Source organism: Triticum aestivum, unplaced genomic scaffold (genome assembly GCF_018294505.1).
Source record: "Triticum aestivum cultivar Chinese Spring unplaced genomic scaffold, IWGSC CS RefSeq v2.1 scaffold4B_scf_1981, whole genome shotgun sequence".
Classification (NCBI taxonomy): domain Eukaryota; kingdom Viridiplantae; phylum Streptophyta; class Magnoliopsida; order Poales; family Poaceae; genus Triticum; species Triticum aestivum.
In genome coordinates this window covers 1,078,231-1,097,083 of record NW_025225098.1, presented here as the reverse complement: position 1 = coordinate 1,097,083, position 18,853 = coordinate 1,078,231, and positions in this window count along the sequence as shown.

Here is an 18,853-nt window from a genome sequence, read left to right as displayed (position 1 = left end):
GGGGTGATGAAGGCGGTCTTCAGTCGGTCAGCCAAGTCCAACTTGATTTGTTGGTATCCGGAGTAGGCGTCCAGAAAGGACTGCAGCTCACAATCAGCCGTAGAGTCAATTACTTGATCGATCTGGGGGCAAGGCAAATAGATCCTTGGGGCAGGCCTTGTTGAGGCTCGTGTAGTCGATACACATGCGCCACTTGTTGTTTTTCTTCAAAACAAGGACTGGGTTGGCAAGCTAGTCTGGGTAGAACACTTCTGTGATGAAGGCGGCTGCCAGAAGTCGGGCGATTTCTTCACCATTGATCCTTCTCTTCTCTTCTAATAGGCGCTGGAGGGGTTGCTTCACCAGCTTAGCATCTGGTTGCACATGTATCTTGTGCTCGGCGTACTTCCTCGGAATACCTAACATGTCTTTGGGGGACCATGCGAAGATTTCCCGATTCTCACGGAGGAAGTCGACGAGCTCGTTTTCCTATTTGTTGTCAAGGTTGGATCCTGTGACAGCAAACTTGTCCAGGTGCTCCAGGTCAAAGATGATCCTCTTGGTTTCCTTGGCCGGCTGGAAGGATGCCTCGTCTTCATCATCCTTGAGGTCGGTGGGCATGTCCGGCTGCTTGCTGGCAATGGCCACCACCCGGTCAAGGAGGCGCTTCTCTTCGGTGATGACGAGGGACTCGGCCAGCCGGGAGCTGGCGGCGGCGCACACGAGCGACTTCTTGTAGTCGCCGACAATGGTGATGATGCCCTTGGGACCTGGCATATTGGCCTTTAGGTACACATAGTGTGGAAACATCGTGAACTTGGCTAGTGCGGGCCGCCCAAGAGCACGTGGTAGGGGCTGTCCAGGTCGACCACCTCGAACCAGATGGGCTCGTATCGGAAGTGGGTCTTGTCGCCGAATAGGATGTTGATCCAGATCTTGCCGATTGGTGAGCAGGAAAGCCCTGGGACAATGCCATGGAACACGGTCCGGCTGGGCTGGAGTTGCTTCTCCTTGATGCCCAGCTTCTCCATGGTGTCGCGCTAGAGGATGTAGACGCTACTGCCGCCGTCTATCAGGACTCGGGAGAAGCAGCAAGCCCGCCTCTCCATTGAGAAGGTGGAGTCCAGCACCATTGCATTTGCACCCAGCGAAGGCATCTCGGATGGATGGTCATCACGGTTCCAGGTGATGGGCCTCTCGGACCAGTGCATATATAGGGAGACCTCTGGAATAACAGCATTCACCTTGCGGTGCTACTGACGTTGACTATGCTTGTCGTCGGTTTCACTGGTGAAGATGATGTAGGTGGCGTTATCGTTGGGGAACTCATCTTGGAGCATGCCGACATGACGGGCTGACTGCTGGGGAGCCGGAGCCGCCGGGCTGGCTGCTGGAGGCGGCGGCAAGTCCTCACCCTTAGAGATTCGGGTGAGCCAGCTATACTGACGGTTGTGTGGTTGGATCGCTTCGCGCCACTGTGGAACTTGCACGAGGCATCGAGGGCTTGCTTGAAGGAGAAGGCAGGCTCCCAGGCACCCTTGCCGCCCCGCTGACACTTGGGGCCGGGCTGCCCGGCTGACTGCTGATCCTTGACAGTGGCCACTTGCCAGTTGTTGGAGGCCGTCTGTTGGGCCTTGCACTTGTTGTCCTTTGGCTGCTGGCGCCGGTTGGTGTTGCCAGCCGACGCTTGAGTAGCCGGCTAGATCACCTTGCCGGGCGCGTCAACCCGGATATCTGACTTCATGGAGGAGTTGGCCGTGGCATACTTGTTTGCCACAACCAAGAGCTCATCCAAGGTAGCCGACTCATCACACAGAAGCTTGTGCTTGAGCAGGGTGCCCTCTCGGCACCTAGCGGTGAAATACTCGATGGCCTGCACCTCGTGTACCCCCTCGCAGGAGTTGTGTAACTCGGCCCAGCGCCTGAGGTACTCATGAGTGGATTCAGTCAGACCCTGAATGGACATGGAGAGCTTGCGGGGCTTCGGGGGCCGCTTGTAGGTGCTCGTGACGTTGCGGATGAAGACGTCACTGAAGTCCAACCAGCTGTTGATGATGTTGGGCTTGAGGTTGTTCAGCCATGTGCGGGTCGTGCCCTGGAGCATGAACGGAACATTCTTCACGGCAACACGCTTGTTGCCGTTTGCTATGCTAACTATCATGGCTTACTCGGTCAGCCAGTCCTCTGGCTTCACGGAGCCGGTGTACTTAGGAGTGTCGGGAGGGAGCATGAATCCTTTGGTAAGGGCTCATCGCGGATGGGGGGCCGAAGCAGGCCGGGGCGACTGTGTCCTCCACCTCCATTGCCAAAGACCGAGCCAGCTACTCGATTCGGCGACGAGCGTCGTTCTCGCCGACTACATCACGGGGGCCTAGCCGGTCGCCCAGAGTCGGGTGATCAGTTAGCGCCGGAGATGCCACCCTCTTCCTGCAAGGAGGCAGCCATTCATCCTGCTGGCGCTGATCCTCTGGGTTCGGATGGACTTGCCAGCTAGCCACAACTTTCCCACGAGAATGCCGGCTACAGCTAGCTGCCGACTCCGGGTTCCATCAGCCGCGGCCGCCCCCGCTAGGGGACCGGGAGCATGATGGCAACATCAAGGAGCTCCTGAAGGCGGTTCATCAAGCTGTGCAGTTTCTTGCCCTCCAGGTCCAACTACAAAATACAAATCGATGAAGCTCAATATGGCATGATGCATGGCATGGCAAAGTGCAACAACAAAATACTACACATTAATTGAAGCTCAATATGCAATGAGCTGCATATTGACGAAACTCGAAATTTGATCATTTGGTTCACTCTCGTTTAAGTACTCATCAATATTAAATGTTGGCTAACATGGCAAGATGTGAAGCATACATGAACTACCTAGCTAGGCAAGTTTAAATTAGGCCGGAAACAACAATAACAATTCCGGATAATCCCCATGTGCATATTTCGAATTTGGTACTGTCTTGCCTAAAACCACATGTTAGAGTTGTTAAACATGCAAAATTAGTGCACCATGTTAATCTACTGTTGGTCGAAAACGACACCTATGGGATCACTGGAATCCCCACCACGGTCGGCAGGCGCGAGGTTGTGGAAAGAGTGGGTCTAGGAGTCAGCACAAAGATCGTTTACCCAGGTTCGGGCCGCAAGGATGCGTAATGCCCTAGTCCTGTTTGTTGTATATTTGAGTGTTCTTGAATTCTTGAACTAGCTACGGCACATGGATTTTTCCAAAGATCTGAATCCCTTCCCAGTATGCCTCGGGGCTCCTTTTATAGTTCAAAGGGGACGCCACAGTGGCACACAGGAGGTGGAAAGTGTATATAGTGTACAAGCTTATCACCTGACATCACAGGACAAAAAGCATTACATGCGCTACTTAGGTGTCCTCTTATTTTATCAGGGATGGCAACGAAGCCCGTCCCATCCGTCGCCGCTTCGCATTACTTCGACACACGTCCAGGCCAACGAGGCGTGCAGTGCCATGTAAGCTGGCAGGCTGCTGAGCTGGTGTGGTGGCAGGGTCTTCATGAAGATCTGCATGCCACCACGCAGGTGCTTGACTGGTTGGCTTAGGAGCCACGTATTGCCACGTGGGTACTTGCTTAGTTGGGGGCCTGTCGTTGAGCTGGGAAGGTGACAGGGCGGCACAGCCTTGCCACGGTATTGCTAATATTCCCTTCAAGGGTCTTGTCGGAGCCTTGCGAGCGCCCCTGCAAGAGTCTCGCCGGGGCCTCATGGGTATCTTCGGCAGGAGCCTTGCCGGGGCCTCGTGGGTATCTTCGGCAAGGAGCCTCGCCGTTGTTTTGTCTTCACAAAGATCTGCATGCCACTATGCAGGGCCCCCTTCCCGAGCTTTGGTCCTAATGTTGTCGATGGTGTCGGAACTCTCAGGCTCAAGGGTGGTAGCCTTGCTGGCATTGGGTAAGTTGCCCAGGCAAGGCTCTTGCCAGGGATGTGTAGGCCGCCCCGGCAAGGGTCTTGCCGGGGGAAGCCCATCTTGTCGCTTTCCCTTTTGCGCCCCTGGTTTGAGCGCCGCTTCAGTAGTCTTGTACTTTTTCTTCCTTCCACTGCCCTGCTAAGCATGGCCACAAGTGTGGCTCTGACTGCCCGTGCACAAGTAAAGGGGTAGAAAGAGGGGCCCTACTTTTGTGCAGTGACAGGAGCCCCCGGGCCTAGCCCACACATAAGCACGATGCGTTGCTGGGCTAGGCCCAGAACGGTGCGCGGGCATGCGTGGCAGAGTTCTACCGCAGAATTCCATCGCCAGTTGTGATTCCCCACGACCCGCGTCGAATGCGTGATGTGGGGGTCGTGCGTGGGGTGACCTCAACATGCTTACGTCACCCCGCGGTTAATAGTAAAGAGGTGGACCGTGCCCTCCCCATAAAAACAGAGGAAGCCGTAGGGGCGCAGCTCTTTTACTAAGTGGACTCGGGTTGTGGCCATTATGGCACCCGCACCCCGAGACCACGGGGCGTAAAACGGCCGTTCCACTTGCCATCTGAATCCTGGCTCGCCCGCCACGTGTCCTTGATGCCTCGGGGAGGGCAGGCGGTGGACACAGAGGGTACGAGCTTTAATGCCGGGGTGGGGGGCTAGGCCCCGCCGATTGGAGCAGCGGGTCGGTCCAGTCTCCTTACGCCCCCAGCGGCTGGATTGGTTGATTGGGGCGGTCGCCTTCAGGCTTGCTCGGCCCCGTATCCTTATAAAAAGGGGAGAGGGACAGTGTCTTCCCGCATCCGTCTTCTCCCAGTCTGGTCTCTTTCCTTCCCTTGTCATGGCGAGAGGGCGCGGTCGTGGCTGTCCCTCTATGGAGGCAACTAGGTCTTCCTCTCGCCAGAGAGCCGTGGTGGTTAAGGAAGAGCTAGACGCTCAAGGTGAAGGCCACGTTCGAGGCGGAGGCGCCGAATGGGGCCGCGGTCGGCAAGGCGGTCGAGGTAGAGGTGGGCATAGAAGGGGGATACCTGCGTCGCCACCGTCTTCGTCACCATCTCCACCACCATCTCCTCCTGCTTCATCGAGCGGCCATGTCAAGGACACGGTGCCGGAGTTCATCGTCAAGTTGCGCGAGCCACTGCGCAGCCGCCTTCATCATCCCAAGGCGTTTGCGAGGATGCTGGAGATTGACCTGCCACCGAGGTTGAGGCTTCACATGCAGGGGTATTGCAATGGAGACATGTGGGAGAACACAAGGTTCCCCGTCCCTCACTTGATGAAGGGGTTGGAAAACCTTCGCACGCGCCCACTACTTGATGAAGGGGCACGTTCTCCACTTCAAATTAGTGGAGAGCAATTTGCTCTTCGTCAAGGTCTTTGGGCACTCGGGAATCAGGTTAGGGTGCTGCACGGAGAGCTCGACCGACGATGAAAGATCCTCCTCCAGCGATGGTGATGAGGAGGACATCGGTGGGGAAGATGACAAGGACGGGTCCAACTAGGCGTCGGACACACCGTCATCGGGCGACGCCGGCAGCACCATCATCTGCACCTGGTCCCCCGGCAAAGTGATTTCCCAGGTGCGGAGCCAGCTCCATGAACTTCTCGGGGTCACCTCCTTGGGCGGCTGACATGGGAAGGCCAGAGAAGACGAAGAAGGCGGGTGGCGGGCCATCAAGTCGGAGTACCATGGCACCGATGTCTTCGTCTCGTATTGCGGCCCATTGCCTCATCTATTGGCTCTTCTCCTGGCACCATCCTCACTAGCCCTCTTTCGGACGGCCACCAGGATGTTCTCTTGGTGTCTTCTGCTGCTCGTACCTCGGCTAGGCACTTATTTTGGCTTCCTGCCATCTTGTTCCATTTCCTGGGGAGAGGGACAAGAAAGGGATTACGGGCATCTTATCTCTTTTTAGTTTTTAAGCCTACGGGCAATTGTCAGATTTAAACCTTGTAATCCCCTTGCTCATGTTTACATTTCGTATGAACTATACCTGTAAGGGACATATTAATGAAAAAAGGGTGCTTGCCGGGTTCTTTGTGCGTGAGCGAAGCCCATGCCAAGGAATGAATCCTTGTTCTTTTTAAGATAAACATTGTCTCCTGGCAACAGGCCTTGCCGTCCCCTTACTTCATTTGACCATACTCACGCTTTTGGCGGAGGCAGGGGTGAAGTAGGGTTAGGCCCTTCATTTGCTTCGTTGTCACCACGACTACCACCAAGTTCCGACCCAGGGAATAGTTCTTGGGTACAGGAAAAGGGGAGCACGGTGGCCTGGGAATAAAACGAGGTTTCATACGTCCCAATTTAATACAGAAATTCACAACAGGGTGTAAATGACTTATCTGAATCTGTAGCCCCCCGACAACCTTGGCTTGTCGTGGTTGGACCCTTGTGTCTGCGGCCCCCGGTAGCCTTGGCTTGCCGGGACCGGAGCGCCGGCTTGTTCCCTTTCTTCCAAATAGCTCAGCAAAAATTTCCATCTACCCTGCGAACCAAAGAGGACGGAAAGGAACAGAGATACACACACTCGATATCTACGCTAGGGGTTAGTCGCCGGTAAGCACTATCAACCCTAATCGAGGGAGAGACTCAACCTAGCATGCATGTTATAATTTAGGGCGCCATCTCCTTGGGGAAGTGCATCTGGATTACATACTTGAGGTGCTCTCCGGTGGGTGCAACGAGCAGCACACCAGCACCAGCGCAGCGAGAATGCCCCGTCAAAGTACATAACCCAGTTGCGACTTGTTTCCTTGCCGGGAAGAGTGGTCTCCTGGATCTCTTTGTCGGGCGTCGAGGTCCACTCTGCAATGAACTCTGCCAAGACTCTGCTCTCGATCGTTGAAGTACTTTCAATCTTCAAACCAAATCTCGACAGCTCCAAGGCCCATTCCATAATCCTCCTGGCTGCATCCGGGTTATGCAGTATCCATTACAACGGGAGGCGGGTGACGACGGTGATCTCGTGCGCTTGGAAGTAATGACGCAGCTTCCTCGAGGCCATAAGGAGGACGAAAAGCAATTTCTGCACACCGGAGTACATTGACCTAGCCCCCTGCAAGAGGGAGCTGACAAAGTAAACCGGGTGCTACATCATCTTCTTCTTATGCACCACTTCATTTGGTTGCATAGGCCGTGTTCCACCGGCGTCATACCCTGCCAGGGGCCTCGCCTTGCCGATACCAGGCCTTGCCGTTGCCACTGCCCCTTCGTCGACCTCCGTCCGCGCCACTAGCGCGACGCTGAACACTTGATTCGTTGCCACTAGATATAGCAGCAGCGGCTCTTGTATTTTAGGCGCAACCAGTATCGGTGTGGAGGAGAGGTATTTATTCAAATCCTGCATCGCTTCTTCGGCCTCTGGGGTCCATTCCATTGGGCCCGCCTTTTTGAAGATTTTGAAAACGGGAAGGGCACGCTCAGCAGACTTGGAGATGAATCTGCTCATGGCGGCAACGCAGCTAGTGAGCCAATGCACATCCTTGATCAGCCTAGGCGCCTCAATCTGCTCAATGGCCTTGATCTTGTCTGGATTTGCCTCGATCCCACACTGTGACACAAAGAACCCGAGAAGTTTGCCGGACAGAACACGGAAGACACACTTCTCAGGGTTCAGCTTGAGGTTGATCTTGCGCAAATTTGCAAATGTCTCTTCCAAATCTTGTACAAGTGTTGCCTTGCCCTTGGTTTTGACCACGATGTCATCCATATAAGCTTCCATATTTCTATGTAGCTGGGGCTCAAAACCAATTTTGACTGCTCTTGCAAAGATTGAGCCATCACTCTTCAACCTGAAAGGCATCCGTAAAAAGCAATGCGTACCACACGGGGTGATGAATGTTGTCTTCTCTTCATATTCTCTCGTCATGAAAATCTGGTGGTATCCTAAGTAGGTGTCAAACAATGATAACAAGTCACACCTGGCCGTGGAGTCAACAATCTGGTCAATGTGTGGCAATGGGAAAAGGTCTTTTGGACAGGCCTTATTGGTATCAATGTAATCAATACACAGCCTCCACTTCCCATTTGCCTTGCGCACCACCACCGGATTGGCCACAGACGTTGGATGGAGTACTCCTCTCACTAAGTCTGCCGCCTCCAGCTTCCGGGTATCCTCTGTGATGAACTCCTGCCTTTCCAAAGCTTGCTTCCTGACCTTCTACTTGACGGGTAGTGCATGAGGAAAGACAACAAGATGGTGCTCAATCACCTCCCTGGGAACGCCGGGGATGTTGGATGCTTGCCATGCAAACACATCGACATTCGCCTGCAGGAAAGTGACAAGCGTGCCTTCCTATTTGCTATCAAGGGTGGAGCTTATGGTGAAAGCCCCTCACGTGCCATCCTCCTTGACGGACACCTTCTTTGTCTCTGGTGGTGCAGCTCTGGATTTCTTGCACTTGCCAGTGGAGCTCTCTGGCACGTCCTCGACGGGAGCACAGCACTCCGAAGAGGTGCACTTGCCGGAGTGGGTGCGAGAGGTCTTAACGGTCTTCTTCCCTCCCGGGGCTTTGGAGGGAGGAGCATGTGCCTTGGCGGTAGTCGCCGCAACTGCTTCCTGGTAGAGTCGGTCAATGTAGATTAGCACATCCTTCTTGTCGGAGGGGACGGTGATGATGGTCATCGGCCCAGGCATCTTCAGCGTGTTATAGGCATAGTGTGACGCCGCCATGAACTTGGCTACTGCCGGGTGGCCGAGGATCCCGTTGTAGGGCAAGGGGATCTCGGCTACATCGAAGACAATCCTCTCTGTCCTGTAGTTCAACTCGCCTCCAAACATCACGGGCAGCGTGACCTTACCCTTCGGCTGACTCCTTCCTGGGTTGACCCCTTGAAACGTGCCCATCTCTTCAAGGTCTCCATCAGGAATCTGCAGCCTTTTGATCACAACAGGCGAGATAAAGTTCAGACTGGCCCCGCTGTCATCTAGCATCTTCGTCACCTTGAGGTTGCGTATCGTTGGTGAAACCAACAACAGCAGACACCCGACCCCAGTTGTGCGATTAGGGTGGTCCTCGGTGTCAAAAATGATAGGCGTGCTGGACCACTTTAGTGGCTTCTGAGCATCAAATGATGGCTCCACCACCGCGATCTCACGCGCCCACTACTTGAGTTGGTAGTGAGAGGTGTGCAGCAAGGCGCCACCATCGACGCACATGGCCTCGGTAGCTTTCTGAAACTCATGGTCGTCGGACTCGTCGTCCCCGTCATGAACATTGTCTTCCTGCTTCTTGTCGCGGCCCCAGGCGGGCCTCTCTTGCTGGTTATACTTGCCGCGGCGGCCTCCTTGGCCACCATGCTTCTTGCCGGATCCTTCGGCACCGTCCTGGCCCTTCTCCTTGTCCCGCCTCTCATACTTGGCTTTCTCAGCAAGTAGCTCAACTTGTCGGCAGTTCTAGAGGTCGTGGCCCTTGGTGCGGTGGATCTTGCATTACTGCTTGTCGGAGCTTCCTAGCTTGTCGGCAGCCGCAAAGGCCCGGCAAGCGGTGCACCCGGCAATTTCCTTGCCTGGGTCGTTTGCATTGGCCATCTTGGCAGCGCCGGTGTCGTCGCATCCCTCGAAGGCAACCATGGCCTTGCCCTTGCACTTTCTGTTGCGGCGCCGACCCTTCTTCCTCGGGGCGGTGGAGTCTTCGTCTGTGCAGTTGGTTTCCGCACCAGCGTCCTCACCGGGGTATTTTCTCCCCTCTTCAGCTCGAGCGCACCTATCGGCCAGAACATAAAGTTCGGCCACATCTTTGACCTTGTTCATCGCTAGCTCTTCACGCATCTTGCGGTTGCGCACATTCTGATGGAATGCGCTGATCACAGCGACGGGATAAACATCTGGGATGTTGTACTGCACCCGGCTGAACCTCTCTATGTACTTGCGTAGATTTCACCTTCCTTATGTGGGATGATATGCAAATCGCTTGCCTGTCCATGATCTTAATGTCCCCCAGTGAAGGCACCGACAAACTCATCACACAAATCCGATGAAGAAGAAATGGAATCCGCCAGCAAGTGCATCAACCATGACATGACATTGGGCTTAAGTGCCAACCGGAAGTAATTGGCAAGAACCTTGTCATCACGGGCCCCATCATCTTGCATCGCGATGGTGTAGATGCTGAGGAACTCCGACGGGTGAGTCTTGCCGCTGTACTTCTCGCCAACATCGGCTTGAACATGCGGTGGGAGGGCCACTGGAAGTGCCGCAACTCACGGGTAAAGGCTGGGCAAACCGCCTCGTAGGGTAGGCCACCATAGCCTCCCGGTGCCAGGTGGTCCGTAGTGGGCCCTATCTGCCTATCTGACTGGTGGCACGCTTCATGCCGGTGTTCGATGGTGGTTCGAGCGTCTTCAAGGGCTCGCTCCCGAAGAAATTGGCGCTGATCGTGGTGGGTCCGTGGGTCGGACGATGCTATCGAATTTTATCACAAGCATCATCACGACGGACCGATTGAGGGAGTCCTGGATTAGGGGTTATTCGGATAGCCGGACTATATACTTTGGCCGGACTGTTGGACCGTGAAGATACAAGACTCAAGACTTCGTCCCGTGTCCGGATGGGACTCTCCTTTGCGTGGAAGAGAAGCTTGGCGATCCGTATATTATATTTCCTTCTTTGTAACCGACTCCATGTGAACCCTAGCTCTGTCCGGTGTCTATATAAACTGGAGGGTTTAGTCCTTAGAGACAGAATCATAATCATCATAGGCTAGCTTCTAGGGTTTAGCCTCTATGATCTCGTGGTAGATCAACTCTTGTAACACTCATATCATCAATATCAATCAAGCAGGAAGTAGGGTTTTACCTCCATCAAGAGGGCCCGAACCTGGGTAAAACACCATGTCCCTTGCCTCGGGTTACCATTAGCCTTAGTCGCACAGATCGGGACCCCCTACCCGAGATCCGCCAGTTTTGACACCGACATTGGTGCTTTCATTGAGTGTTCCTCTGTGTCGTCGCTGCAAGGCTTGATGGCTCCTTCAATCATCAACAACAACACGGTCCAGGGTGAGACTTTTCTCCCCGGACAGACCTTCGTGTTCAGTAGCTTCGCACTACAAGCCAATTCTCTTGGCCATCGGGAGCAGATTGACAGCTACGCCCCTGGCCATCAAGTCAGATTCGGAAACTTGAACTACACGGCCGATATCCGCAGAGACCTGATCTTCGACGAATTCGGGCCTATGCCAGAAGCACCGAACAGTCACGACGAGCACGGCTTAGACCTGCTGTCTGACAATACTCGGGATATTGCACCTGCAGGAGCTCTGGGCCTAAATCCAGGGCAAGTCGCATTGTCCGAGGACGGGTGGATGGAACCTGACCCGGAGGCCGCACGCTCACCGGCGGTAGAGCCGAACACAGACTTCATCCCCAAGGAAGCCTATGACACCGGACCACCGGACTCGTGTCCGGCTATAGGTTCCAGTCCGTGCACCCCGAGCCCACCGAATCTGGTTGGGCTCCGGTAATGGAGTTCACCGCTGCAGATATCTTCGAGCACTCGCCCTTTGGCAACATGCTGAACTCATTAAAGTCTCTCTCTTTGTCAGGAGACTCTTGGCCGAACTATGTCCGTCTCAAGGGGAATAAAGCGATGAAGAAATTTGTTGCCCACCCACCACCCACTTTATAGCCACTGTCGAAGATGTATCAAACATGCTTGACTTCGACTCCGACGATACCGACGGTATGAACGTCGGCGCAGGAGACGATTCAGAACCACCACCAACGGGGCGCTGGACTGCCACCTCGTCATACAATATATACATGGTGGATACGCCTAAGGAGGATGACAGCGACAAACCGGAGGATAAAACCCCCGGATAAAAGCCAAAACTACGGCGTAGACGCCGCTCCAAGTCCAGCAACAGTAAAAATAGCGATAATAGCGCTAGAAAGATCGACACCGCAGTCAACTCTAAGGGAAACAATGACCATATGGACCTAGCAATGGAGCAGGATGAGCCAGGTCATGCCGAACACAGCCCGGAGCAGACGCCCGATCACAGTGATCCCGACGGACGAACTCATCAAACTGCCCCGGGACAAGAACACAGTCCGGACGACGATGCATTCATCTTCCCGGAAACACGTTTGGAACGAGATAACCTCCACAGAAGGCTTATGGCCACCGCAAGAAGTCTAAAGAAGAAGAAGCAAAGGCTTAAGGCCGCACAAGAAACGCTCAATCGCAAATGGAATAAAGTGCTAGACACTGAAGAAAAGTACGGCGACGATCGCCAAACAAAGAGTTATCCAAAGTGCAAGCCGCTATCAGAATTCGACGACGAGGCCGTTCCACCGAAGAACAATATGGCCAGTAGGCTGAACCAACCACTCCGTAACCGCAATAGAGCAGCTACTGACACCGCACATGATTTACGTGAGCTCCTGGATAAAAAGGTCGGCACGACCAGGTCCATCTATGGATCTAGAGGACACGCCTCGGCGTAGGACTATGGTCACCAAAACGATCAAACTGATCGGATACCAGTTCAGAATCACCACCGGAGACAACAACAGCCGACGGCATGCCACAACATGTCCAGATACAGAGGGGCTGCTCACCCTCTGTGCTTCACCGAAGAGGTACTGGAGAATGAATTTCCACAGGGTTTTAAACCTATGAACATAGAGGCATATGACGGAACAACAGACCCCGGGGTCTGGATTGAGGATTTCATCCTGCATATCCACATGGCTCGAGGGGACGACCTCCACGCCATCAAATATCTTCCCCTCAAGTTGAAGGGACCAGCTCGACACTGGTTGAAAAGGTTCCCCGAAAATTCAATCGGAAATTGGGAGGAACTCGAGGATGCTTTCAAGGTCAATTTTCAAGGGACCTATGTCCGACCTCCGGATGCGGACGATTTAAGTCACATAATTCAACAGCCCGGAGAGTCCGCCCACAAGCTTTGGAACAGATTCCTCACTAAGAAGAATCAATTTGTCGACTGTCCAGAGGCCGAAGCCCTGGCGGCCTTACAGCACAGTATCTGGGATGAGTGGCTCGCCAGACACCTCGGCCAAGAAAAGCCGAGGACAATGGCTGCCCTAACAAGCCGTATGACCTGCTTTTGCGCGGGTGAAGACTGCTGGTTGGCCCGTAGAGGCACTAGCGACCCAAGTACATCCGAAATCAGGGATGGCAACGGGAAGCCACGGCGCAATAAAAACAAATGTTGAAACAAGGAAGAAAGTCCGGACAACACTACAGTCAATGCCGGATTCAGGGGCTCTTGACCCGGTCAACAAAAGAAGTCATTTAAAAGCGACAAAGAAGGACCGTCCGGCCTGAACAAAGTCCTGGCCAGACTGTGCCAAATCCATGGCACCCCCGAAAAACCTGCGAACCACACTCATAGAGAATGCTGGGTCTTTAAGCAGGCCGGCAAATTAAATGTCGCACACAAGGAAAGGGAAACACCAAGTGAAGATGAGGATGAGCCTCGCCAACCGAACACTGGGGGACTAAAAAATTCCCACCAAAGGTAAAAATAGTAAACATGATCCACGCGACTCACATACCCACGAGAAGGCGAGAACGCGCGCTCAAAGACGCATACGCCATGGAGCCGTCGCACCCAAACTTAACCGCTGGTCGGCCTGCCCGATCACTTTCGATCACAGGGACTACCCGACTAGTATTCGGCACGGAGGATCAGCTGCCTTGGTGCTCGACCCAATAATCGACGGATACCATCTCACTTACGTCCTCATGGACGACGGCAGTAGTCTTAATCTAATATACCAGGACACTATCCGTAGGATGGGGATAGACCCATCCAGAATCAGCCAAAGTAACACCACCTTTGAAGGGGTGATACCAGGCGTCGAAGCCCACTGCAAGGGCTCCCTCGTACTGGAGGTAACATTCGGTTCCCCAGGAAACTCCAGAAGCGAAGAACTACTCTTCACCATCGCCCCCTCCAAAGCGGCTATCATGCATTGCTTGGGAGAACGGCCTTCGCCCGCTTCAACGCAGTACCGCATTACGCCTACCATAAACTCAAGATGTCCGGTCCACGTGGCATCATCACCTTTAACGGAAACACAGAGCGTTCCTTACGCACGGAAGAATATGCGACGGCTCCAGCAGCCGGACTTTAAGTTCCCTCTAATACCAGAAAGCATGATTGGTCCTTAAGACCATGGACACGGTTAGACGAGTCCGGCAGCCCAGATAAACCTTGTCTTGGCGCCACACATGTAATCCCATAGAGGACACCAGGGGCTATAGATAATTAATAAAGCCCAATTCTCGGCCTGAACTTATTAACAGGCCAATGTCTTACACTTTTACTATCCATTACTGATAGACAACTTTTCGCACGCTTACGTCATACTCTTCTACATGAGTTTTTCTTTTTACAAACACCATTCGTGCGACACCCTCCTAGGACACAGAACAACGGGGACAAAGGCGTAGACGTGCAGCAGGGCCCCGCTCAAAGGTTTCTCTTTAGATTAAGCCCCTGTGTAAACCTTCTTTATTGTCTCTTGTTGCTTACACATCCCATGGGTACTACACCCACAGAGGATACTATCGTTATTGGCATTTCGCCACGACAGACTAATGCACGTACCTGGGAATACATGATTCATAATAAAGGGCATTACTCAGCCCAGTATATGTTATAAAGTCCGAATACCTTCGGGAGTGTTCGGCGTCGCGAGTTTGGCCTTATATGCATCAGCTCCAAATTATGTCTTTGGTCAAATGTTGGGTTTGCCCGGCTCCTGGGTTCACCGCCTTATGTTCCGTTCTTATCGGCTAAGGTGGCCAAAGGAGAACTACTGCGATTAGGCCCTGGTTATTCCGGATGAGCACCTCAGTAGAGAAAGCCGAAAACTGACTGTCATGATATAGCGAGAGACTGTTCAACCACTCGAAGACTCATCAAAACCTTTAGGGTTCCTCCGCATTAATGAAGGGCCGCTTACCGGTCATGTACACACGCGCCCGGATTTGGATGCACGCAAAGGTACGAGGGGCTACATAGTAGCCCCACCGTCAAACTCCTATGGCTAAGTGAAAGTGTTAAACCTATATAGTCCGGTTGCCTAGTTCGACGTGCGATCACCTCCTTAATGGACCAAGATGTTGGACCAAGTGTGATTACACATATTTTCGCGAACACCCCCGCATTATATGCGTGGGGCCGAAGCCAACAACTGCTAACTTTCAGAATTGCATATATATATATATATGTATATATATATATATATGTATATATATATATATATATATCGGCCCCACAGGAGGCACAATAACACTCTCGGGCGAGAAGTATAAATATAGCCTCCATAATCAAAATAACATTATTTTTACAATGACATGATTTGTCACTCGAACATGACATTCTTTGGGCACTGAGCCTCTATTAAGCGAGCACCTTCTGCTACCTCCTCCAAGATGTGCTCTGCCGGATCCTGGCCCCCCGCCAGATTCTGGGTCGCAACGATGGTGGCCTCCATATCTGTCCAATATGCTTTAACACGGGCAAGAGCCATCCGTGCATCCTCTATGCACGTCGGCCTCTTCATGGCATCGATCCATGATACGGCACCAAGGAATTGTTACACTAAACAAAAATAATTGTCCGGCTTAGGCCCTTCGGCCATAGATGGTCTATTATAGACCGCATTGCAAGACCAGACAGCCTATGGAGCTCGGCCACAAAAGACATCCTCTCACTCAAAGGCAATGTGTGCATTGGAGCGCTGAATTGCGACCAGAACAACTTTTCCACTTCATCACCTTTTTTATCCTCAAAAAACTTGGCCGCATAAGCCGTACTCTTCACCAAATCCGCATAGGCGTCTGCAGGACTCCAGTGTCGATCCAGAGGAGCGTACTTCGGATCTAAAAACATCGTCTCCAACAAATAAGGGTTTCCAGCCGCGATTTCTCCGGCCTGTCGAAGCTCCTCCCGCGCATCCTAATCTCGGAACGCGTCTCCTTGGCCGCATCAATGGCCTTTTTCAGGTCAGCCGAATTAGCCTTATTGTCGGTGTCAAAACCGGCGGATCTCGGGTAGGCGGTCCCGAACTATGCGTCTAGGCGGATGGTAATAGGATACAAGGGACACGATGTTTTACCCAAGTTCGGGCCCTCTTGATGGAGGTAAAACCCTATGTCCTGCTTGATTAATATTGATGATGTGTGTTACAAGAGTGGATCTACCACGAGATCAAGGAGGCTAAACCCTAGAAGCTAGCCTATGGTATGATTGTTGTTCGTCCTACGGACTAAAGCCATCCGATTTATATAGACACCGGAGAGGGCTAGGGTTACACAGAGTCGGTTACAATGGTAGGAGATCTACATATCCGTATCGCCAAGCTTGCCTTCCACTCCAAGGAAAGTTCCATCCGGACACGGGACGAAGTCTTCAATCTTGTATCTTCATAGTCTTGGAGTCTGGCCGATGATGATAGTTCGGCTATCCGGACACCCCCTAGTCCAGGACTCCCTTAGTAGCCCCTGAACCAGGCTTCAATGACGATGAGTCCGGCGCGCATGTTGTCTTCGGCATTGCAAGGCGGGTTCCTTCTCCAAATGATTTATAGAAGATCGTGAACACCAGGATAGTGTCCGGCTCTACAAAATAAATTCCACATACCACCGTAGAGAGAATAATATTTACACAAGTTCAATCTGCTGACGTTTTTGGTGGCGTGACGTCACACCACTACCAAGCCTTCACTAGAATTGTTTTTATTGTACCACCTCAGTGTGTTTAGCGAAGCGGTTTCCTTGGCACGTCTTGTCGAAGCAGAGATCGTGTTCCCCTTATTCCGGGATTCCCATAAATTCGGACGTGGGTAACCCAACCACACCCGTTGCCACGCCCCCTCCATCGAAGGTGGGTTCCAAACGGTCACGGGGACGTCTCTTGGTATTCTTCCTCTTTATAATGAGACCAAGGCCCATCCTTTTTCTTCAATCTTCAATCGAATCCGCCCCTCACCCCAAGTTCCAACACCCAGGGCTCCAGACTCGGGTACCTTCGACCTTCGACAATGCCCGGCTCCGACCTACGAGGCCGGTGGATGCCCTCCTCCTTCACGGAAGAGGACGTGCTAAAGCTGAGAGACGCCAGGTACTTAACCTACAAGATTTCGCATAGGTTGCCTGCCCGAGGGCAAGTTATTCCTACTCCCGAGCTTGGCGAGAGCGTCATGTTCGTGTCTCACCTCCGTCGGGGTTTAGGCTTCCCGATGGACCCCTTCGTGAGGCGGCTCATGTTTTACTATGGGCTGGAATTCCATGACCTGGCTCCGGAGTCCATCCTCCACATCTCATCATTCATTGTTGTCTGCGAAGCCTTCCTCCGCACTACCCCTCACTTCGGCTTGTGGCTCAAAACCTTCAACGTGGAGCCGAAGATGATTGAGGGGCGTCAGGCAGAGTGCGGCGGGGCGGTTATAAGCAAGAGGACCGATCCTCCATGGCCCGAGGGCTCTTTTCAGGAGGAGCTCGGCTTATGGCAATAGGAGTGGTTCTATATCACCGCTCCCAGGGGAAGCAGGCAGAGCCCGCCGCCCGTCTTCCACTCGGGCCCTCCACAACAGATGACGTCATGGGTCAACAAGGGGCTTAACTGGGGGCCGTCCAAAGACGTACCCCTGTTGCAGGACCGGATTCGAGGCCTCCAAGAAAGGGAGATTAATCTGGTCGTAGTGGCACAGGTTATGTTGATTCGGCGCCTTCTGCCCTGCAAATGTCGCCCCCTCCTCCTGTGGGAATTTAATCCGGAGGGGCCACGAGTTCTTCGGATCGCAAGAGATGCGTCCGGACTTGACCGAGGACGCTGGTCTAAGCTGCAATCGCCCGGATACTCAAGTAAGTAGCCCTGTGTCCGGATATATTGTCCATTTATTTATCATGGGTTTGCCTTTTAACCAGCTATCCCTCGGACAGGAGTGGATAGCGCAACAAAACTGATACGGTGTCCGGCCCCCGTCCCTGAGATCACGCCGGATCCCGTGTTAGTCAAGATGTTGGAGGTTGCGCCTTCGGAGGAGAGCGAAGGGGGGCACAGGAAAACTACCACATCTACCAAGGAGGCTTTCAATAAGGGGGGAATCGAGAATCCCTCCTTCCAGGGGGGAGAAGAGGACCGCTTCCGAAGACCTGGAGGCCAAGGCCTCAAAGCGGGGAAGGAAATCTGCGCCGGAAGGTCCTGCGCCGGGAAGAGCCCTGGCCGCACAGTCTCCCCAGAGGAATCAGCCCTCCAGTGAGCCGTAAGTAAAAAGGGGGAATTTTGTAATAGGGAACGCCCCTGTATTATCTCCAAAGGTAACCGAAGTTTTCACCTTGTAGTTCGGATGTCAGCCCATCTCAGCAGAGCTCCTCTTCGGGGGACCTTCGTCCGGAGATGATGGAGAGCGAGACGCCTCCATCTGCCGCCCCGTCGGGCGGGGCGGACGAACCTGAGGTGTCTTCATGGAGGGTCTCCCCGAGTCCGGCGGGGCCGGAGAGTCCAGCACCCATTGGAGTACGGCCGGTGGAGCTGCAGGATTTGCTCAAGAGGGCATCTATCTCGGAAGATCACCGCACATTAATGAGTATGGTAATTGAGAGGATCTCATCCGCCGAAAGCGGGTTGTATGAGGCCGTCGGATGTTTGCTGACGGGGTTTGAGGTACGTAAAAAAATGACATACCTTTTGACAGTTTTGCACATGGAGTGTGTCCTGTATAGATAGTAGCGCCTGAGACTTGGTATGCTGTCGAAAGCGATAGCGTGCCAAGGATCATAATCTCAGTTATAGAATGTCGCCTTTCCTATGCAGGTGGCGGAACGTTCGGTGGCCAGCCGGACTGATGGAGTTGCCGAACTGAAGAGGCAACTCGATGTTGCGGATGCGGACATCGCGCTGGTCAATAAGCGACTTAATGAGTAGCAAGGTAGGTGGTTGCTCCGCGGTTGCCAGG